The 25057-nt window shown below is 44.8% G+C and overlaps 1 protein-coding gene across 4 annotated transcripts in view; it reads right to left on the reverse strand.

Moving 5' to 3' along the window:
- Positions 1 to 25057, reverse strand: part of FOXP3 (forkhead box P3) — a 72651-nt gene that overhangs the window by 40037 nt on the left and 7557 nt on the right. The gene's annotated exons all lie outside the window — the stretch shown is intronic.

A 25057-nucleotide genomic window follows, 5' to 3' on the forward strand; every position in this document is an offset into this window, starting at 1 on the left:
AAAACGTTGCCTGGTCTGATGAGTCTGGATTTCAGCTGCGACATTCAGATGGTGGAGTCAGAATTTGGCTCATGGATCCATCCTGCCTTGTATCACCGGTTCAGGCTGGTGGTGGGGGTGTAATGATGTGGGGGGGGGTATTTTCTTGGCACACTTTGGGCCCTTTAGTACCAATTGATCATGGTTTAACCCCACATCCTACCTGAGTATTGTTGCTGACCGTGTCCATCCCTTTATGACTACAGTGTCCCCATCTTCTAATGGCTCCTTGCAGCAGGATAATGCACCATGTCACAAAGCTCCAATCATCTCACCACTGGACAATGAGGTCCCTGTACTCCAATGGCCTCAAGTATTGGGACGCCGGCCTTTACATGCACATGACCTTTAATGGCATCCCAGTCTTAGTCCGTAGGGTTCAATATTGAGTTGGTCCACCCTTTGCAGCTATAACAGCTTCACCTCTTCTGGGAAGGCCATCCACAAGGTTTAGGAGTGTGTCTATGGGAATGTTTGACCATTCTTCCAGAAGTGCATCTGTGAGGTCAAGCACTGATGTTGGACGAGACGGCCTGGCTCGCAGTCTCCACTCTAATTCATCCCAAAGGTGTTCTATGGAGTTGAGGTCAGGACAATCAATTTCCTCCACCACAAACTCTCTCATCCATGTCTTTCTGGATCTTGCTTTGTGCACTGGTGGGCAGTCATGTTGGAACAGGAAGGGGCCGTCCCTAAACTGTTCCCACAAAGTTGGGAGCATGAAATTGTCCAAAATGTCTTGGTATGCTGACGCCTTAAGAGTTCCTTTCACTGGAACTAAGGGGGCCAAGCCCAACCCCTGAAAAACAACCCCCACACCATAATCCCCCCTCCACCAAATGATTTGGACCAGTGCACAAAGCAAGGTCCATAAAGACATGGATGAGCGAGTTTGGGGTGGAGGAACTTGACTGGCCTTCACAGAGTCCTGACCTCAACCCCGATAGAACACCTTTAGGATGAGTTAAAGCGGAGACTGCGAGCTAGGCCTTCTCGTCCAACATCAGTGCCTGACCTCATAAACGCCCTTCTGGAAGAACGGTCAAACATTCCCATAGACACACTCCTAAACCTTGTGAACGGCCTTCCCAGAAGAATTGAAGCTGTTATAGCTGTAAAGGGCGGGCCAACTCAACATTGAACCCTACAGACTAAGACTGGGATGCCATTAAGGTCCATGTGGGTGTAAAAGGCAGGCGTCCCAATACTTTTGACAATATAGTGTATCGCTGACACCAAGCCAAAACCACGTACTTACAAAAATAAATGTATGGATGTATTAATGTTTCTAACGCTCCCTTATTTGTTGTCTTTTCTTTATCTGCCTCTTCAATTTTAAGATCTGACCTTCCGCTATTTGCGACCCAAACAAGTCTTCTGATCTGCTCAGATTCAGATTTCGCAGTGATATATAGACGACTTTCATGGCACTTCTCATACAACAAACTAAAAATAAACGTTCGCTCCGTTCTACGGTCCTTCCCCACCTCGCTCATCCCGGTCAATGGCTTGCTCAATGTTTATTGGATAAACAATGTGCATTGTATGGAGCCACCTACTCAATGCCAGAGAAATCTGAGGCTCCGAAGTATTTATAGGCTGTAAAGCAGATGGAAAATATGTACAAAAGGAAACAAAGACACGGCGAATGGCGATTAACTCTGCGATTTCCTCTTCGATCTGCCGCTTGGATGTGAAGTTCACAAAAGAGGCATCCTGCAGGGGAGGCGCAGAAAGAGACCACAACCCATCCTTCTACCCTGCTGCCCCCCCATACACAACCCGTCCTTCTACCCTGCTGCCCCCCCATACACAACCCGTCCTTCTACCCTGCTGCCCCCCCATACACAACCCGTCCTTCTACCCTGCTGCCCCCTATACACAACCCATCCTTCTGCCCCCCATACACAACCCGTCCTTCTACCCTGCTGCCCCCCCATACACAACCCGTCCTTCTACCCTGCTGCCCCCCCATACACAACCCGTCCTTCTACCCTGCTGCCCCCCCATACACAACCCGTCCTTCTACCCTGCTGCCCCCCCATACACAACCCATCCTTCTACCCTTCTGCCCCCCCATACACAACCCGTCCTTCTACCCTGCTGCCCCCCCATACACAACCTGTCCTTCTACCCTGCTGCCCCCCCCATACACAACCCGTCCTTCTACCCTGCTGCCCCCCCATACACAACCCATCCTTCTACCCTTCTGCCCCCCCATACAAAACCCGTCCTTCTACCATGCTGCCCCCCCATACACAACCCGTCCTTCTACTCTGCTGCCCCCCCATACACAACCCATCCTTCTACCCTTCTGCCCCCCCATACAAAACCCGTCCTTCTACCATGCTGCCACCCCCATACACAACCCGTCCTTCTACCCTGCTGCCCCCCCCATACACCAGCCGTCCTTCTACCCTGCTGTCCCCCCCATACACAACCCGTCCTTCTACTCTGCTGCCCCCCCCATACACAACCCATCCTTCTACCCTGCTGTCCCCTCCATACACAACCCGTCCTTCTTACCTGCTGCCCCCATACACAACCCGTCCTCCTACCCTGCTGCCCCCCCATACACAACCTGTCCTTCTACCCTGCTGCCCCCCCATACACAACCCGTCCTTCTACCCTGCTGCCTCCCCCCATACACAACCCATCCTACCCTGCTGTCCCCCCCCCATACATCATCCGTCTTTCTACCCTGCTGTCCCCCCCATACACAACCCATCCTTCTACCCTGCTGCCCCCTCCATACACAACCCGTCCTTCTACCCTGCTGTCCCCCCATATACAACCCATCCTTCTACCCTGCTGCCCCCTCCATACACAACCCGTCCTTCTACCCTGCTGTCCCCCCCATACACAACCCATCCTTCTACCCTGCTGCCCCCTCCATACACAACCCATCCTTCTACCCTGCTGTCCCCCCATACACAACTCATCCTTCTACCCTGCTGCCCCTCCATACACAACCCGTCCTTCTTACCTGCTGCCCCCATACACAACCCGTCCTCCTACCCTGCTGCCCCCCCATACACAACCCGTCCTTCTACCCTGCTGCCCCCCATACACAACCCGTCCTTCTACCCTGCTGCCTCCCCCCATACACAACCCATCCTACCCTGCTGTCCCCCCCCCATACATCATCCGTCTTTCTACCCTGCTGTCCCCCCCATACACCACCCATCCTTCTACCCTGCTGCCCCCTCCATACACAATCCGTCCTTCTACCCTGCTGTCCCCCCATATACAACCCATCCTTCTACCCTGCTGCCCCCCCAATACACAACTCGTCCTACCCTGCTGTCCCCCCCATACACCCTCCGTCTTTCTACCCTGCTGTCCCCCCCATACACAACCCATCCTTCTACCCTGCTGCCCCCCCATACACAGCCCATCCTTCTACCCTGCTGCCCCCCATACACAACTCGTCCTTCTACCCTGCTGCCCCCCATACACAGCCCGTCTTACCCTGCTGCCCCCCCATACACAACCCATTCTTCTACCCTGCTGCCCCCCATACACAACCCGTCCTTCTACCGTGCTGTCCCCCCCATACACAACCCGTCCTTCTACCATGCTGTCCCCCCCCATACACAATCTGTCCTTCTACCCTGCTACCCCCCCATACACAACCTGTCTTTCTACCCTGCTGTCCCCCCATACACAACCTGTCCTTCTACCCTGCTGCCCCCACATACACAACCCATCCTTCTACCCCGCTGCCCCCCCATATACAACCCGTCCTTCTACCCTGCTGTCCCCCCCCATACACAACCCGTCCTTCTACCCTGCTGCCCCCCCAAACACAACCCGTCCTTCTACCCTGCTGCCTCCCCATACACAACCCGTTCTTCTATACTGCTGTCCCCCCCATACATAACCCGTCCTTCTACCCTGCTGCCCCCCCCATACACAACCTGTCCTTCTATCCTGCTGCCCTCCCCCCATTACACAACCCATCCTTCTACCCTGCTGCCCCCTCCATACACAACCCATCCTTCTACCCTGCTGCCCCCCCCCATACACAACCCGTCCTTCTACCCTGCTGCCCCCCCAAACACAACCCGTCCTTCTACCCTGCTGCCTCCCCATACACAACCCGTTCTTCTATACTGCTGTCCCCCCCATACATAACCCGTCCTTCTACCCTGCTGCCCCCCCCATACACAACCTGTCCTTCTATCCTGCTGCCCTCCCCCCCATTACACAACCCATCCTTCTACCCTGCTGCCCCCTCCATACACAACCCATCCTTCTACTCTGCTGCCCCCCCCATACACAACCCATCCTTCTACCCTGCTGTCCCCTCCATACACAACCCGTCCTTCTTACCTGCTGCCCCCATACACAACCCGTCCTCCTACCCTGCTGCCCCCCCATACACAACCCGTCCTTCTACCCTGCTGCCCCCCCATACACAACCCGTCCTTCTACCCTGCTGCCTCCCCCCATACACAACCCATCCTACCCTGCTGTCCCCCCCCCATACATCATCCGTCTTTCTACCCTGCTGTCCCCCCCATACACAACCCATCCTTCTACCCTGCTGCCCCCTCCATACACAACCCGTCCTTCTACCCTGCTGTCCCCCCATATACAACCCATCCTTCTACCCTGCTGCCCCTCCATACACAACCCGTCCTTCTACCCTGCTGTCCCCCCCATACACAACCCATCCTTCTACCCTGCTGCCCCCTCCATACACAACCCATCCTTCTACCCTGCTGTCCCCCCATACACAACTCATCCTTCTACCCTGCTGCCCCTCCATACACAACCCGTCCTTCTTACCTGCTGCCCCCATACACAACCCGTCCTCCTACCCTGCTGCCCCCCCATACACAACCCGTCCTTCTACCCTGCTGCCCCCCCATACACAACCCGTCCTTCTACCCTGCTGCCTCCCCCCATACACAACCCATCCTACCCTGCTGTCCCCCCCCCATACATCATCCGTCTTTCTACCCTGCTGTCCCCCCCATACACCACCCATCCTTCTACCCTGCTGCCCCCTCCATACACAACCCGTCCTTCTACCCTGCTGTCCCCCCATATACAACCCATCCTTCTACCCTGCTGCCCCCCCAATACACAACTCGTCCTACCCTGCTGTCCCCCCCATACACCCTCCGTCTTTCTACCCTGCTGTCCCCCCCATACACAACCCATCCTTCTACCCTGCTGCCCCCCCATACACAGCCCATCCTTCTACCCTGCTGCCCCCCATACACAACTCGTCCTTCTACCCTGCTGCCCCCCATACACAGCCCGTCTTACCCTGCTGCCCCCCCATACACAACCCATTCTTCTACCCTGCTGCCCCCCATACACAACCCGTCCTTCTACCATGCTGTCCCCCCCATACACAACCCGTCCTTCTACCATGCTGTCCCCCCCCATACACAATCTGTCCTTCTACCCTGCTACCCCCCCCATACACAACCTGTCCTTCTACCCTGCTGTCCCCCCATACACAACCTGTCCTTCTACCCTGCTGCCCCCACATACACAACCCATCCTTCTACCCCGCTGCCCCCCCATATACAACCCGTCCTTCTACCCTGCTGTCCCCCCCCATACACAACCCGTCCTTCTACCCTGCTGCCCCCCCAAACACAACCCGTCCTTCTACCCTGCTGCCTCCCCATACACAACCCGTTCTTCTATACTGCTGTCCCCCCCATACATAACCCGTCCTTCTACCCTGCTGCCCCCCCCATACACAACCTGTCCTTCTATCCTGCTGCCCTCCCCCCCATTACACAACCCATCCTTCTACCCTGCTGCCCCCTCCATACACAACCCATCCTTCTACCCTGCTGCCCCCCCCATACACAACCCGTCCTTCTACCCTGCTGCCCCCCCATACACAACCTGTCCTTCTACCCTGCTGCCCCCCCTTCATACACAACCCGTCCTTTTACCCTGCTGCACCCCGCCCCCCCATACACAACCCATCCTTCTACCCTGCTGCCCCCCCCATACACAACCTGTCCTTCTACCCTGCTACCCCCCCATACACAACCTGTCCTTCTACCCTGCGCTATGAGTAAGGACTAACGCTAGTGCGAAACGTCAGCTCTTCTCCTGTCTGCTGCTATTTTGTTTTTTATGTGAATTTTCTGAATAAACACAGCAAATCTACGAGTGCCGCTGTCCAGCATTTATTTTCGTCTTATTCCGTCCCTTTACCCTGCTGTCCCCCCCCATACACAACCCGTCCTTCTACCCTGCTGCCCCCCCTGCCCCCCATACACAACCTGTCCTTCTACCCTGCTGCCCCCCCGCCCCCCCATACACAACCCGTCCTTCTACCCTGCTGCCCCCCCGCCCCCCCATACACAACCCATCCTTCTATCCTGCTGCCCTCCCCCCATTACACAACCCATCCTTCTACCCTGCTGCCCCCTCCATACACAACCCGTCCTCTACCCTGCTGCCCCCTCCATACACAACCCATACACAACCCGTCCTTCTACCCTGCTGCCCCCCCATACACAACCCGTCCTTCTACCCTGCTGTCCCCCCCATACACAACCTGTCCTTCTACCGTGCTGCCCCCCCTTCATACACAACCCGTCCTTCTACCCTGCTGTCCCCCCCATACACAACCTGTCCTTCTACCCCGCTGCCCCCCCTTCATACACAACCCGTTCTTTTACTCTGCTGCCCCCCGCCCCCCCATACACAACCCATCCTTCTACCCTGCTGCCCTCCCATACACAACCTGTCCTTCTACCTTGCTGACCCCCCTTCATACACAACCCCTCCATCTACCCTGCTGCCCCCCCCATACACAACCCATCCTTCTACCCTGCTGTCCCCCCCATACACAACCCGTCCTTCTACACTGCCACCCCGCCCCCCATACACAACGCGTCTTTCTACCTTGCTGTCCCCTCCTATACAGAAGCCGTCCTTCTACACTGCTGTCCCCCCCATACAAAACCCATCCTTCTACACTGCCACCCCACCCCCTCCCCCCCATACACAACCCGTCCTTCTACACTGCTGTCCCCCCTCCCCCCATACACAACTTGTCCTTCTACCCTGCTGCCCCCCCATACACAACCCCTCTTTCTACCCTTCTGCCCCCCCCATACACAACCCGTCCTTCTACCCTGCTGTCCCCACCCATATACAACCTGTTCTTCTACCCTGCTGCCCCCCCATACACAACCTGTTCTTCTACCCTGCTGCCCCCCCATACACAACCTGTCCTTCTACCCTGCTGCCCCCCCATACACAACCCGTCCTTCTACCCTGCTGCCCCCCCATACACAACCTGTCCTTCTACCCTGCTGCCCCCCCATACACAACCCGTCCTTCTACCCTTCTGCCCCCCATACACAACCCGCCCTTCTACCCTGCTGCCCCCCCATACACAACCCATCCTTCTACCCTGCTGCCCCCCCATACACAACCCGTCCTTCTACCCTGCTGCCCCCCCATACACAACTCATCCTTCTACCCTGCTGCACCCCCATACACAACCCGTCCTTCTACCCTGCTGCACCCCCATACACAATCCAACCGTTTACCCTGCCCCCCCCCAACAGTCCATCCCCCATATTCGCCGGCAATTTCGGACTGCCAAAATGACAGCTTAGAGTTGCTGCACAAACATTGCTCAGACTAGAGATAGAGAGATACAAAGTAACATTGTTTATAAACATTGATCAGACTAGAGATCGAGAGATACAAAGTAACATTGTTTATATACATTGATCAGACGGGAGATCGAGAGATACAAAGTAACATTGTTTATAAACATTGATCAGACGGGAGATCGAGAGATACAAAGTAACATTGGTTATAAACATTGATAAGACTCTGATGTGATACCTCTTTGTTCATATTTAAAAAAAAAGATTGTGCTTTGCCCTTACTCAGTCTGAGCTCTGCTGTACAGTAGATTGCACAAGGCTGGTAGCAGGTTAGTTCAGGTTGTTACACTTTTTTCATTTCAAAAATACATGTAAGGATGTATCCGTGTGTACAGAAATAATGTACGTCTATCTGTCTGAGGAATCAGCTATAAAGGTTGTATTCCGCCCCCGTCTGCCAGGGAGGGCACCCGTTTGGAGGGTCCTGTTCCCGTCTGCCAGGGAGGACGCCCGTTTGAAGGGTCCTGTTCCCCTCTGCCAGGGAGGGCGCCCGTTTGAAGGGTCCTGTTCCCCTCTGCCAGGGAGGGCGCCCGTTTGAAGGGTCCTGTTTCTGGGCAGCAGTGGTGTACAGCAGACCCGACACTGGTCTTCAGGGGAAAAGTCACAGTAAGAAGGGGCGTGGTTTAAAAGTGGGCGTGGCCAGTAGGGTGCCCCCAGATATCATTTTGAAAGTCTGGTGACCTGACTTCCTAGTGACCCTTCCAGCGTCACTCTGTGTGGTAACACATAATTACATAATTACATAGTTGGGTATAAAAAGACACAAGTCCATTTAGTCCAACCAAAAAAAAAATCCTACAATCCCACATACACAATCCTATACATACAGGTTGATCCAGAGGAAGGTGAAAAGCCCATTACCTGTGATAGAAGAGGTGATGTACTTACCTTTCATCCGGCAGTGGTCTGTGTATCGCAATATGGAGTCCCGCACATCCACTGCCAGCCAGCCGTGACCCTCCCCCATTCCTCCTGATGGGCACTCCTGGATGTAAGGGGGGGACTCTGACAAGTACACCTGAATGTAAAGGGGGACTCTGATGGGCATTAATGGATGTGAAGGGGACTCTGATAGTAACTCTTGAATGCAAGCAGGGACTCTGATGGGCACTCCTGGATGCAAGGGGGACTCTGATAGGCAGTCTTGAGTGTAGGGGGGGGGGCTCTGATAGGAACTCTTGGATATAAGGGGGGGGGCTCTGATAGGAACTCTTGGATATAAGGGGGGGGGCTCTGATAGGAACTCTTGGATATAAGGGGGGGACTCTATAAAACAATGTCAGCCTGTGATTATTTGTACTGTACAGATTTGCACCCCTTGATCTGGAGTGCCTCTTACACCCATTTTGTTGAAGCCCCGGCACTTTTGCGGTGCCCCCCCAGGGGGGGGAGACCTTTGCCTGGCACCTCGCAGCCAATGCCGTGCCCTCTAGTTGGGTAGATTAGAGGGGGGGGGGGGGACAGCTGTCCGGTATCGCTGCGCCTTGTTTGTTTTCCTTCGGCTGAAGCGACTCTGAAGGGGGATCAGCTGCTGCACCTGTTTTTTGGAATGGGATTACCAGCTCAGAGCGCGGCATGCGGCGGGGGAGGGGGGGGGGGTGGCGTCTGCCCCCATCGATTGAAGGCCTGCCAAGCTGTTCTTCACACAGAATATATGTCTTGTGGCAAACCACCAACAGGCAGTGCACTTCAAAACCCAGCCTGAAATCAGATAGGGGGGTTATATGTCAGACGCCGGGGGGGGGGGAGGGGGGGGGGCGCCAGCCAGCGCGTCCGATGTTCTGCGCAGAGTGTGGGCCGCCGCCGCCGCCGCCGCTGGGTGTCTGACTTCACCAGGGAAAGCACCAAAATCTGCCGAGAACCGACCAAAACCACTGATATTCTCTAAAACAAACAGCGAGGAGTTCTCAGCTTCCCACCGACTGCGACAAACTCCGCGACCTTCACAGCCAATCGGGCTTTATACAGTGCCTGGAAAAAGTATTCACACCCCCCCTTGAAATTCTCCACATTTTGTCATGTTACAACCCAAAAAACGTAAAATTATTTTATTGGGATTTTATGTGATAGACCAACACAAAGTGTCTCATAATTGTGAAGTGGAAGGAAAATGATAAATGATACAAATAAATATGTGAAAAGTGTGTGGGGGGGGGGCATTTGTATTCAGCCCCCTTTACTCTGATACCCCTAACTAAAATCTAGTGGAACCAATTGCCTTCAGAAGTCACCTAATTTAGTAAATAGAGTCCACCTGTGTGTAATTTAATCTCAGTATAAATACAGCTGTTCTGTGAAGCCCTCAGAGGTTTGTTAGAGAACCTTAGCGAACAAACAGCATCATGAAGGCCAAGGAACACACCAGACAGGTCAGGGATAAAGTTGTGGAGAAGTATAAAGCAGGGTTAGGTTATAAAAAATATATGTCATGTCCATCTCCAGGGGACCTACACCGGGGACTGTTCGTCTCTCGAGGGGCTGCACTTTCCTTGAAGATGTACAGTATCTCACAAAAGTAAGTACACCCCTCACATTTTTGTAGATCTTTTCTTCTATCTTTTCATGTGACAACACTGAAGAAATGACACTTGTCTACAATGTAAAGTAGTGAGTGTACAGCTTGTATAACAGTGTAAATTTTCTGTCCCCTCAAAATAACTCAACACACAGCCATTAATGTCTAAACCGCTGGCAACAAAAGTCAGTAAACCCCTAAGTGAAAATGTCCAAATTGGGCCCAATTAGCCATTTTCCCTCCCCGGTGTCATGTGACTCGTTAGTGTTACAAGGTCTCAGGTGTGAATGGGGAGCAGGTGTGTTAAATTTGGTGTTATCGCTCTCACTCTCTCATACTGGTCACTGGAAGTTCAACATGGCACCTCATGGCAAAGAACTCTCTGAGGATCTGAAAAAAAGAATTGTTGCTCTACATAAAGATGGCCTAGGCTATAAGAAGATTGCCAAGATCCTGAAACTGAGCTGTAGCACGGTGGCCAAGACCATACAGCGGTATAACAGGACAGGTTCCACTCAGAACAGGCCTCACCATGGTCCACCAAAGAAGTTGAGGTCACGTGATCAGCGTCATATCCAGAGGTTGTCTTTGGGAAATAGACGTATGAGTGCTGCCAGCATTGCTGCAGAGGTTGTAGGGGTGGGGGGTCAGCCTGTCAGTGCTCAGACCATACGCTGCACACTGCATCAAATTGGTCTGCATGGCTGTCATCCCAGAAGGAAGCCTCTTCTAAAGATGATGCACAAGAAAGCCTGCAAACAGTTTGCTGAAGACAAGCAGACTAAGGACATGGATTACTGGAACCATGTCCTGTGGTCTGATGAGACCAAGATAAACTTATTTGGTTCAGATGGTGAAAAGCGTGTGTGGGGGCAACCAGGTGAGGAGGACAAAGACAAGTGTCTACAGTCAAGCATGGTGGTGGGAGTGTCATGGTCTGGGGCTGCATGAGTGCTGCCGGCACTGGGGGGGCTACAGATCATTGAGGGAACCATGAATGCCAACATGTACTGTGACATACTGAAGCAGAGCATGATCCCCTCCCTTCAGAGACTGGACCACAGGGCAGTATTCCAACATGATAACGACCCCAAACACACCTCCAAGACCACCAATGCCTTGCTAAAGAAGCTGAGGGTAAAGGTGATGGACTGGCCAAGCATGTCTCCAGACCTAAACCCTATTGATCATCTGTGGGACATCCTCAAACGGAAGGTGGAGGAGCGCAAGGTCTCTAACATCCACCAGCTCTGTGATGTCCTCATGGAGGAGGGGAAGAGGACTCCAGTGACAACCTGTGAAGCTCTGGTGACCTCCATGCCCAAGAGGGTTAAGGCAGTGCTGGAAAATAATGGTGGCCACACAAAATATTGACACTTTGGGCCCAATTTGGACATTTTCCCTTAGGGGTGTACTGACTTTTGTTGCCAGCGGTTTAGACATTAATGGCTGTGTGTTGAGTTATTTTGAGGGGACAGCAAATTTACACTGTTATACAAGCTGTACACTCACTACTTTACATTGTAGACAAGTGTCATTTCTTCTGTGTTGTCACATGAAAAGATAGAAGAAAAGATTTACAAAAAATGTGAGGGGTGTACTCACTTTTGTCAGATACTGTATATCTCTCCCATGCCACCAACGCCACGCCAATCCTGAGAAAGCCCCCTCTAAGAAGGATTCTTCAGCTCCGGTGTCTACCAGCAAGGGCCCCTTTAAGGGTTGTTATTTCCTATCCATTGCTTCCCTTTGGTCGGCTTCACCCAGAACTCTACAAAACTCGGCAATGTCCTCTTTGTGTCAGCGGGGGGGCCCAAGACTCCGCAGATCCCCTACCGGCCTCAGCAGGGTGACTTTTTAAAGCGGAGGACTCTCTTAATTAATAATTATGTTTATTAACAGATTAAAATGCAAATATGTCTCATTATGAGGGAACGGTGAACAGCTGAGGATCGTTCGGAGATAAGTTACCTGAAATGAATGTTTTAACAGCTTTGAGATTGTAACCCCCCCCCTCCCCTTATTCTGCATCATTACTCTAAGAGCACCACTCCTCCGTGAAAGAAGCACTGACTCAGAAGCATTACAGCAATCAGTGACATTAGATTATATTTATTTTCAAGTAGGACAGATTGTAGACCCAGCAGGATATCATCAGCAAAGAATATATATATATATATATATATATATATATATATATATATATATATATATATATATATATATATATATATTTAACCAAAAGTATTGGGACGCCTGCCTTTACACGCACATGAACTTTAATGGCATCCCAGTCTTAGTCCGTAGGGTTCATTATTGAGTTGGCCCACCCTTTGCAGCTATAACAGCTTCAACTCTTCTGGGAAGGCCGTCCACAAGGTTTAGGAGTGTGTCTATGGGAATGGTGGACCATTCTTCCAGAAGAGCATTTGTGAGGTCAGGCACTGATTTTGGACAAGAAGGCCTGGCTCGAGGTCTCTGCTCTAATGCATCCCAAAGGTGTTCTATCGGGGTTGAGGTCAGGACTCTGTGGAGGCCAGTCAAGTTCCTCCACCCCAAACTCGCTCCTCCATGTCTTTATGGACCTTGCTTTGTACACTGGTGCGCAGTCATGTTGGAACAGGAAGGGGCCGTCCCCAAACTGTTCCCACAAAGTTGGGAGCATGAAATTGTCCAAAATGTCTTGGTATTCTGACGCCTTAAGAGTTCCCTTCACTGGAACTAAGGGGGCCAAGCCAAGTTCCTCCACCCCAAACTCGCTCATCCATGTCTTTATGGACCTTGCTTTGTGCACTGGTCCAAATCATTTGGTGGAGGGGGGATTATGGTGTGGGGGTTGTTTTTCGGGGGTTGGGCTTGGCCCTTTAGTTCCAGTTCCAGGAGGAGGGGGCGCCGAATGATCTCACTTTTGGGTGGAACTCCGCTTTTAGGTAAAATAGCTGATTTCGCCTTATGTGTTAGTAGTGCACGATGTGAGATTTGATCTTTACTCCCTTTTTTCTAGAGCCTCATAGTGTCTGGCATTAAGCAAGTTTTCTTTGTCAATTTTGCAAAGTTTTCCTTTGTTAAAAAGTTAGTATTGTTTTATTTTTGTTTTTTTTTGTGAAAAATTCTCAATAAAAATTACTTGATTGAAAAAAAAATCAATGTTGATTGGTAAAGTGAAGTTTATTACAATGTTGGATTGATCATTCTAACATGGTATATATATATATATATTAACACAATTCTTTAGGTTGAATGATTTGTATAAAATGTGATTTGCAATACAATTTTTGTTTCTGTCTTTTTATTCTTTCTAAAGTCTGGAGATAGTGTGTATGTGCTTGCACTTGCGTGTGTGTGCCTGTGGGTGTGTGTGCATGCATGTGGTTAAATGATTTGTATAAAATGTGATTTGCAATAAAATTTTTGATTCTGTCTTTTTATTCTTTCTAAAGTCTGGAGATGTGCCTGTGTGTGTGCGTGCGTGTGTGCCTGTGCATGTGGGTGTGTGTGCCTGTGCGTGTGTGTGTGCGCGCGTGTGTGTGCCTGTGCATGTGGTTGAATGATTTGTATAAAATGTGATTTGCAATACAATTTTTGTTTCTGTCTTTTTATTCTTTCTAAAGTCTGGAGATAGTGTGTATGTGCTTGCACTTGCGTGTGTGTGCGTGCGTGCCTGTGCATGTGTGTGCCTGTGGTTGAATGATTTGTATAAAATTAAAATTTGCAATAAAGTTTTTGTTTCTGTCTTTTTATTCTTTCTAAAGTCTGGAGATAGTGTGTGTGTGTATGTGTGCGTGTGTGTGTGTGTGTGTGTGTGTATGTGTGCGTGTGTGTGTGTGTGTATGTGTGTGTGTGTGTATGTGTGCGTGTGTGTGTGTGCGATTGTGTGTGCGTGTGTGTGTGTGCGCCTGTGCATGTGTGTGCATGTGTGTGGTTGTGATTTAAAATGTGATTTGCAATAAAATGTTTGTTTCTGTCTTTTTATTCTTTCTAAAGACTTAAGTGTGTGTGCGTGCATGCGTGCGTGCATTGGTAAAACCTGAAGTGTGGCTGCAATAGCTAAATGTCTTCTCATTCTTCCTGTTCTTTTCAGATTTTCCAGAGACTTTGCACTCATACCACATACAATATATATGGTGGTGTGTCAGTCCCTGGAAGTAGACGTGCTGAGATGGAAGGATTTTCCTCTGAGAAATAATAATGGTGTCATGACAAAGGTATGTTGCCCTGATTACGCCAATCGGTGTCCCTTACACACAGCTACAGTAACAATGATACTAATGATATCATCATTAGAACAATGACTAATACCAGAGATTCTGGGCAATTGTAACATTATTATATAAAGGCATCATTTTTACTTCTTCTTGTTCACATTACAATGAACTAAAATTGGTGACACCTGGGATCTGGCTGCCCTGATAGACATCGTGTTGTATTGCAATCTATGTGGGAAGACGGTTCCCTTTTGTTGAACCCCTGACTGTACTTGTTATTATCTCTGAGCATTTTCTGTTCTGTTGCTTTGTGACGAAAATAAAGAATTTGAAACAAAAAAAAAAAAAAATGCCAACACAACTCATCAATTCATCCTTATAATGTGTTCCCTGAAATACTCAATGGTCTGAGTATACAGAATTGGAAGTATTATACCTTGACTCTATACTATCCGGGGATAATTCATAACAAGATTTATGGAGCATAAGACTGAATAAGATATAACAATTAGAAGAAGGTTTACAGCTATAATATCCTATCCAGGTGTGACACAATTACACCGATACATCGTAACATATCATACTATCTGAAAACAATTTTATAACTTTTGGGGTTAGTTCACACCACGAGCGTTCCAGTGCTTTTTTTTTCTGCATCTAAAACACATGGTTATCTATGGCATAGTTCACACCAGTGCTTGCAATTCCAGTGCATTCCAGTTTCAAAAACTAGAACATGCTGCATTTTTCCTGCACAGAACTGTACTGGAACATGGTAAAAATGCATCAAAAGTGCACCAAACCCCTGTAGAGTGAAAAAAAAAAAAAAACAGGAAAAAAGGCATCTGGTACTCATCAAAAAAGCACCTGAATGCATCAAAAACTTGCATACAGAAAATCATTTGGAACATATATGGAGGACGTTTTTGTGGTGCAAACTAGCCCTAAAGAGAGAAAGATAAAGAGGGAGAGAAAGAGAGAGAGAAAGATAAAGAGGGAGAGAAAGAGAGAGAGAAAGACAAATAGAGACAGAAAAAGAGAGAGAGAGAAAGAAAGAGGCAGAAAGACAGAAACCGAGAAAGAAAGAAAGAAAGAAAGAGAAAGAAAGAAAGAAAATAGGATAAATAGATAGATAGATAGATAGATAGATAGATAGATAGATAGATAGATAGATAGATAGATAGATGACATATACTCTGGTTTATAGATATTAGCTAATGAAAAAATAGAAAAGAAATAATAAAAGACAAAAAGAGAGAGAAAGAAAGAAAGAAAGAAAGAAAGAAAGAAAGAAAGAAAGAAAGAAAATAGGATAAATAGAAATAGATAGATAGATACATAGATACATACATAGATACATAGACGATATATACTGTAGTTTATAGATCTTTGCTAATGAATAAATACATAAGAAAGAAAGAAAGCAAGAAAGAAAGAAGGAGAGAAAGAAAGAAAGAAAGAAAGAAAGAAAGAAAGAAAGAAAGAAAGAAAGAAAGAAAGAAAAAGAGCGAGAGAAAAAAAAGAAAGAAAGAGAAAAAGAAAGAGAGAAAAAAGAAATAAATAAAGAGAGAAAGAGGGAGAAATAAAGACAGAAAGGGACAGAGAAAGAAAGAAAGGAAAAAAAGAAACAAAGAAAGAAAAGAGGATAAATAGAGATAGATAGATAGATAGATAGATAGATAGATAGATAGATAGATAGATAGATACACAGATGATATATACTGTAATTTATAGATGAAAGAAAGAAAGAAAGAAAGAAAGAAAGAAAGAAAGAAAGAAAGATAAAGACAGAAAGGGAGAGAGAAAGAAAGAGAGAGAAAGACAGAAACCGAGAAAGAAAGAAAGAAAGAGAGAGAGAGAAATAAAGAAAGAAAGGAAGAAAGAAAGAACGAAAGAAAGAAAGTAAGAGAAAGAAAATAGGAGAAATAGAGATAGATAGATAGATAGATAGATAGATAGATAGATAGATAGATAGATAGATAGACGATATATACTGTAGTTTATAGATATTTGCTAAAGAAAGAAAGAAAGAGAAAAAAAGGAAAAAGAAAGAAAGAGAAAAAGAAAGAGAAAAAGAAAGAGAGAAAAAAGAAAGAAATAAAGAGAGAAAGAGGGAGAAATAAAGACAGAAAGGTACAGAGAAAGAAAGAAAGGAAAAAAAGAAAGAACAAAAATAGGATAAATAGGGATAGATAGATACATTGATGGCATATACTGTTGTTTATAGATATTAGATCATGAATAATTAGGTAATAAAGAAAGAGAGAGAGAGAGAGAGAGAGAGAGAGAGAGAGAGAAAGAAAGAGAGAGAGAAAGAAAGAAAATAGGATAGATAGATAGATAGATAGATAGATAGATAGATAGATAGATAGATACTGTAGTTTATAGCTATTAGCTAACAAATTAAATAGATAAGAAAGAAAGAAAAAGAAAGCGAGAGAGAGAGAAAGAGAGAGAAAAGAAAGAAAAAGAGAGAAAGAAAAAAAGAAATAAAGAAAGAAAGAGAAAAGGAAAGAGAGGAAAAAAGAAAGAAATAAAGAGAGAAAGAGAGAGAGAAAGAACAAGAAATAGAAAGAGAGAAATAAAGAGAGAAATAAAGAAATAAAATAGGATAAATAGGGATAGATAGATAGATAGATAGATAGATAGATAGATAGATAGATAGATAGATAGATAGATAGATAGATGATATATACTGTAGTTTATAGATATTATATAATGAATAAATAAATAAAAAAAAGAAAGGAAGAGAGGGTGAGAGAAAGAAAGAATGAGCGAAAAAAAGGAAAAGAAAGTAATAGAGAGAAAGAAAGACAGAAAGAAAAAGAGCGAAAGAGATGTACAAATACAGGAGCAAGCCTAATAAAGGCTAAATAACTACCAATATAAAAGAACAAAAATATCTTTATTTATATCTGCTCATGGCATAAAATAAAAAAAATATAGGGCATATACTGCATATATATATATATATATATATATATATATATATATATATATATCTCAGGGATCTCAGATTAAATTGAAACATTCTTGAGATTTAAAAATGCTACGCTGCTGCTTACAGTGTGGTACATAAACATATACAGTACATCTATACAATAGGAGGATAAATGTGCCTTGGGCTGCTGATGAAAGCGATGACACTGATTGGTGGCATGTCCGTAATTTGCTTTATGTAAGAAGAGTGTGATAGTTAGGTGTGGTGCATTAACGGGATATGACTTTAAAGAGGTGGTTTTCTGTCTGTTTCTCAGAAATGCAATCATCGCATTTTTCGTTAATCGCCTGCGCCTTTGGCGTCACTGCGGGTGTTTGCACCCTGTTGCGAGTTATGTAGATGGAAGCCGCTGTGGGGAAATTGGTGCCGGGTACTTTCCTAGAAGTGCCACTACTTAAAAAAAAACTTGAACAACCCAGCACATTTGACTACACGTTTAGCGCAATGAGTATACAGCGGAAATACGGCAATGCCAAGCCCCAGGATCAGTCATAGAACCCTATATTATGCATTTGACTTCTAAGGTGGACATTGGTTATACATGGCTGTCTCTAGTCCCCAAATAATCTGTTCCACCCCAGCAATATAATGAAGTTGGCTATAGACATATCATGACAATCAACCAATCTGGTCATTTTTAGTTGGTGTTCTCATGTCTGTGATGGCAGCAAAAACTTAATGGTCAACCACCACTCAGGTTTTTAAACCAAATACTATTGTTCCCTGCCAGGAACAACAGGACAAGTAGCGTCTATCCCATCATCCCTTCTTTGCAGCTGGTTGGGCCTGCACATCTGAACATCCTTTGGTCACCCATTGTTCTGTAGGCCTCTTAAGGCCTGGTTAGGCCTTCTTCACCCAGACATAAGGCTCATCTCACAAAGTGTTAGAACAGAATAAGGATCTTTATTTTAGTTATAAAGATGCTGCACCTACATTTGCTACTTTTGCTCCCAAGCCCAACCATCATGAGTGATGGAGAGTTAGAAATGTGCAAGCTCCAAGTTGTGACTTGGAGCTTGCACAGGACTGACAACTCTCTCCAAGTGACAACCTTAGGTATTTAAGAAGCGAAGACTCCTGGGAAGAAAATAACTCCAAGTCCTGTGCTGCTATCTTCTCATCTAACATTGGTTGACCTGGATGGATGAGCGTCTTTTTTTAACTTGAGATAACTATACATTCATGTTAGTCAAGAGTTCTCCATGCGTGGGAAATGTGGTGCAGATTGCCCCAAAATCCTCCTTGCATGTGTGTGATGTCAGCATCCCAGGGGACTTGGGGCAGGGGAAGTGACATCATTCATCCCTAACTGAGAAAATAGGAAGAGCAGGAAAACCAGGGGTCTTGGGACAGGAGAAGTGACATTGACCCCTAACTGAGAAAGTAGGAATAGCGGGAAAGCCAGGGGTCTTGGACGGGGGAAGTGACATCCTTCACCACTAACTGAGAAAGCAAGAAGAGTGGGAAAGCTAAGAGTCTTAGGGCAGGGGAAGTGATATCATTCACCCCTAACTGAGGAAGTAGGAATAGCAGGAAAGCAAGGGGTCTTGGAGCAGGGGAAGTGACATCATTCACCCCTAACTGAGAAAGTAGGAAGAGCGGGAAAAGCCAGGGGACTTGGGCCAGGGGAAGTGATATCATTCACCCCAACTGAGAAAGTAGGAAGAAAGGGAAAACCAGGGGTCTTGGGACAGGGGAAGTGACAGCATTCACCCCTAACTGAGAAAGTAGGAATAGCGGGAAAAGCCAGGGGACTTGGGCCAGGGGAAGTGACATCATTCACCCCTAACTGAGAAAGTAGGAAGAGTGGGAAAACCAGGGGTCTTGGAGCAAGGGAAGTGACATCATTCACCCCTAACTGAGAAAGTAGGAAGAACGGGAAAACCATGGGTTTTGGGGCAGGGGAAGTGACATCATTCACCCCTAACTAAGAAAGAAGGAACAGCAGGAAAGCCAGGAGTCTTGGACGAGGGAAGTGACATCATTCACTACTAACTGAGAAAGTAGGAATAGCGGGAAAGCCAGGAGTCTTGGACGGGGGAAGTGACATCCTTCACCACTGAGGCCCCATTCACACCTGAGTGATCAGGCAGAAAGTCGCGCGATTTTGCTGAGATTTTTGCCGCGTTTTTACTGCGTTTTGCCGCGATTTTGTACAGGTCAAAAGTTTACCAATGTAAAAAGCAGAAAAACGCTCAAATCTGCCTAAAAAAAAAGTTCCAGAACTTGTTTGAGCTTCAGGCGTTTTGGGGCTTCTGGCTGCAGGCATTTTGGAGTGGAGATGTGAACCATCTCCATAAAGAATAATTGATTTTTCTCCCCTCCAGCGTTTTGTAGCTTCGGGCTTCAAGCTACAAAACGCTCAGGTGTGAATGGGGCCTAACTGAGAAAGCAAGAAGAGCAGGAAAGCTAAGAGTCTTAGGGCAGGGGAAGTGACATCATTCACCCCTAACTGCGAAAGTAGGAATAGCGGGAAAGCCAGGAGTCTTGGACGGGGGAATTGACATCATTCACCCCTAACTGTAAAAGCAAGAAGAGCGGGAAAGAAAAAAGTCTCCTCGGGCAGGGGAAGTGACATCATTTACCCCTAACTGAGAAAGTAAGAAAGTCGGTGGTCTTGGGGCAGGGGAAGTGACATCATTGACCACTAACAGAGAAAGTAGGAAAGTCGGTGGACTTGGGGCAGGGGAAGTGACATCATTGACCACTAACAGAGAAAGTAGGAAAGTCGGTGGTCTTGGGGCAGGGGAAGTGACATCATTGACCACTAACAGAGAAAGTAGGAAAGTCGTGGTCTTGGGGCAGGGAAAGTGACATCATTGACCACTAACAGAGAAAGTAGGAAAGTCGTGGTCTTGGGGCAGGGAAAGTGACATCATTGACCACTAACAGAGAAAGTAGGAAAGTCGTGGTCTTGGGGCAGGGGAAGTGACATCATTCACCCCTAACTGAGAAAGTAGGAAAGTCGGTGGTCTTGGGGCAGGGGAAGTGACCTCATTGACCACTAACAGAGAAAGTAGGAAAGTCGGTGGTCTTGGGGCAGGGGAAGTGACATCATTGACCACTAACAGAGAAAGTAGGAAAGTCGGTGGTCTTGGGGCAGGGGAAGTGACATCATTCACCCCTAACTGCGAAAGTAGGAATAGCGGGAAAGCCAGGAGTCTTAGACGGGGGGAATTGACATCATTCACCCCTAACTGTAAAAGCAAGAAGAGCGGGAAAGCAAAAAGTCTCCTCGGGCAGGGGAAGTGACATCATTTACCCCTAACTGAGAAAGTAGGAAAGTCGGTGGTCTTGGGGCAGGGGAAGTGACATCATTCACCCCTAACTGAGAAAGTAGGAAAGTCTGTGGTCTTGGGGCAGGGGAAGTGACATCATTGACCACTAACAGAGAAAGTAGGAAAGTCGGTGGTCTTGGGGCAGGGGAAGTGACATCATTGACCACTAACAGAGAAAGTAGGAAAGTCGTGGTCTTGGGGCAGGGAAAGTGACATCATTGACCACTAACAGAGAAAGTAGGAAAGTCGGTGGTCTTGGGGCAGGGGAAGTGACATCATTCACCCCTAACTGCGAAAGTAGGAATAGCGGGAAAGCCAGGAGTCTTGGACGGGGGAATTGACATCATTCACCCCTAACTGTAAAAGCAAGAAGAGCGGGAAAGCAAAAAGTCTCCTCGGGCAGGGGAAGTGACATCATTTACCCCTAACTGAGAAAGTAAGAAAGTCGGTGGACTTGGGGCAGGGGAAGTGACATCATTGACCACTAACTGCGAAAGTAGGAATAGCGGGAAAGCCAGGAGTCTTGGACGGGGGAATTGACATCATTCACCCCTAACTGTAAAAGCAAGAAGAGCGGGAAAGAAAAAAGTCTCCTTGGGCAGGGGAAGTGACATCATTTACCCCTAACTGAGAAAGTAAGAAAGTCGGTGGTCTTGGGGCAGGGGAAGTGACATCATTGACCACTAACAGAGAAAGTAGGAAAGTCGGTAGTCTTGGGGCAGGGAAAGTGACATCATTGACCACTAACAGAGAAAGTAGAAAAGTCGGTGGTCTTGGGGCAGGGAAAGTGACATCATTGACCACTAACAGAGAAAGTAGGAAAGTCGGTGGTCTTGGGGCAGGGAAAGTGACATCATTGACCACTAACAGAGAAAGTAGGAAAGTCGGTGGTCTTGGGGCAGGGAAACTGACATCATTCACCCCTAGCTGAGAAAGTAGGAAAGTCGTGGTCTTGGGGCAGGGGAAGGGACATCATTCACCCCTAACTGAGAAAGTAGGAAAGTCGTGGTCTTGGGGCAGGGGAAGGGACATCATTGACCACTAACAGAGAAAGTAGGAAGAGCGGGAAAGCCATTTAACCCTCCCGAAAAAAAAAAAAGTACTCCTCAATTGTGTAACGGAAAAGGAAGGAGGGGGCTAATGGCAAGTGATAGGAAGGGATGAGGGTCCGCTTTAAATCGTAACTTTGGGGGCAGAGACTATATAATAATACATATAAATGATACAATGCAAATAAAGATCATCTGCAACAAACTAAACAAAGGGCAAAAGCCAACACAGCATCTTCCCCGTCCAAAAATATATCAACCATCCAATTTTTTGTGTAAAAACGTTTTTAAAAAAATTTTATCTGATTGGAATACACAGCAGAACTATCACGGCAATAACGTTTTTGTCTCAGTAAAGATTAACTCGATTTGGTGAGTGGGTGGAAAGGGGTCATCTGTTTGCCCTGTGAATGGAACCTCCATGAAAAGGAAAGAATCGAGCCTCCCACCAGATTATACCCATTGGCCGGGGGAATAAAAGAGCCGTGCCCCCAATAGATTAGACTGAATCTGTGTGATAATGAATGGCCGAGACCCCGATTGATTTGTCCAGAGAGAAGAACGGGGAATTAATTTCCATACAGGACCGCGCACTGAATATAGGGGCTCTATGTTTACTAGATTAAGTCCCATTAATAAGAAAGCGTCCATTAATCTTCCTCTGCAGGCCTTTGATTGGTGTATAATTTATGGGCTGACAGATGTGTTTGTCTTTCTGTGCGGAAAGGGTTGCCATGGAGGGGAAACCGGCATGTGAAGTGGGAAACCTTCACATCAACAATAAAATGGTGTAAAATAATGGGGGTAGGGGGGGGTTGTCGATTGGCATGGCCATTCTTATCCCTTTACTTGTTCCTTCTCATGTTTGGGAGGTATATAGAGGCATTAAAATTTTAGTTTTTCATTTTTAATAGTTAAGTCTTTAATTAAATGACACTTTTTGCCTGCTATCATTATTTATGCTGATAGAAATAAATCTTACATTCATTTGAGCATTAACGTTGTTTCCTTCTTTTTTAAGTCTTCGCACTTATTTTTATAATTTTTGTTCTTAAGATAAGAATTCAGAAAAATACTTGACTGCACATTTATTATTAATATAAAAAATTTGGAGTGATACTATTATTATTATTATTATTTGTATCAGTATGGAATTTTAGCACTATTAATTATTATTATTAGATTTAAGTGATACTATTGGTAGCACCATTATTATTATTATGATTATTATTATCATCATCATCATTATAGAATTTGGGTGATACCATTGTTAACACCATTATTATTAACATTATTACTATTATTATTATCAAGGAATTTAAGTGATACCATTGGTAGCACCATTATTATTATTATTGTTATTAATAATATTATAATTACTATTATTATTATTATTTAATTTAAGTGATACCATTGGTAGCACCATTATTATTATTAATATTATAATTACTATTATTATGGAATTTAAGTGACGTCATTGGTAGCGCCATTATTGTTATTATTATTGTTCATATTATTATTATTACTATTAATATTATTATGGAATTTAAGTGATACCATTGGTAGCACCATTATTATTATTATTTTTATTATTATTATTATTATTATTATTATTATTATTATTATTATTAATAATAATAATATTATAATTACTATTATTATTATTATGGAATTTAAGTGATACAATTGGTAGCACTATTATTATTATTATTATTATTATTATTATTATTATTATTATTATTATAATTACTATTATTATTATTATTTAATTTAAGTGATACAATTGGTAGCACAATTATTATTATTATTACTATTGATATTATTATTATTATTATTATGGAATTTAAATGATACCATTGGTAGCACTGTTATAATTATTAGAAGTATTAATATTACTATTATTATCATCATCAAACTCATGTAATTTAGGTGATACCATTGGTAGCACTATTATTATCATTATTCTTATTAATCAATTTATTGATTTATTTATTATTATTTTAAGTATTATTATTATTATCATTATAAAACTTAGAATAAAAATATTATATTATTATATTTAATTATATTATTATATTTAATTATATTTAATTAAATATTATTATATAAAAGTTATTCTAAGTATTATTATTATTATCATTATAAAACTTAGAATAATAATACTGCTAAGAATAATATTGGTGCTACCAATATCACTTAAAGTAACAGTATTATTATTATGAAGAGGATTATTATCATCATCCTTATCATCATGGAATTTAAGTGATACCATTGGTAGCACTATTATTATCATTATTCTTATTAATAAATGTATTTTGATTGTGAAAAATAAATAAATAAATAAATGTGAGTAATACCATTGGTAGCACTATTTTTTTTTTTCAAATAACAATTTTTATTAGGCATAAAGATATATACATACATAGAACAATGGTGTCGCAAGTAACTAAGTGCAACTGGTGGACAATCAAACTGGTAATCAGTAAACTTCAGAAGGTAGCACTATTTTTATTGTTATTATTATTATGGAATTTAACCATTATTAGTATTATTAACAGTATTATTATTATGATTAGGATTATCATCATCATCATTATGGAATTTAGGTGATACCATTGGTAGCACCATTATTATTATTATTATTATTATTCTAAGTATTATTATTATTATCATTATAAAACTTAGAATGATAATACTGCTAAGAATAATAATAATGTTACCAATGGTATCACTTAAATTCCATAATAATAATAATAATAATCATAATGGTGCTACCAATGGTATCACCTAAATTCCATAATAATAATAATAATAATAATAATCATAATAGTGCTACCAATGGTATCACCTAAATTCCATAATAATAATAATAATAATAATAATCATGGTGCTACCAATGGTATCACCTAAATTCCATAACGATGATGATGATAATAATCATAGTAATAATAATAATGCTGTTAATAAAAATAATGGCGCTACCAATGGCATCACTTAAATTCCATAATGATAATAATAATAATAATAATAATAGTGCTACCAATGGTATTACTTACATTTATTAATAAGAATAATGATAATAATAGTGCTACCAATGGTATCACTCAAATTCTATTGGTAGCACTATTGTTATTATTATCTTCATCTTCATCATCATCATGGAATTTAGGGGTGAATGACATACCAAAAACTTGCATCTTTAATTACTTAGGTTAGTCAATAAAGTTTATGACTTAAATCTAAACTTTGAAATAGATAGATAGATAGATAGATAGATAGATAGATAGATAGATAGAT

Source organism: Aquarana catesbeiana, linkage group LG09 (genome assembly GCF_042186555.1).
Source record: "Aquarana catesbeiana isolate 2022-GZ linkage group LG09, ASM4218655v1, whole genome shotgun sequence".
Classification (NCBI taxonomy): Eukaryota; Metazoa; Chordata; class Amphibia; order Anura; family Ranidae; genus Aquarana; species Aquarana catesbeiana.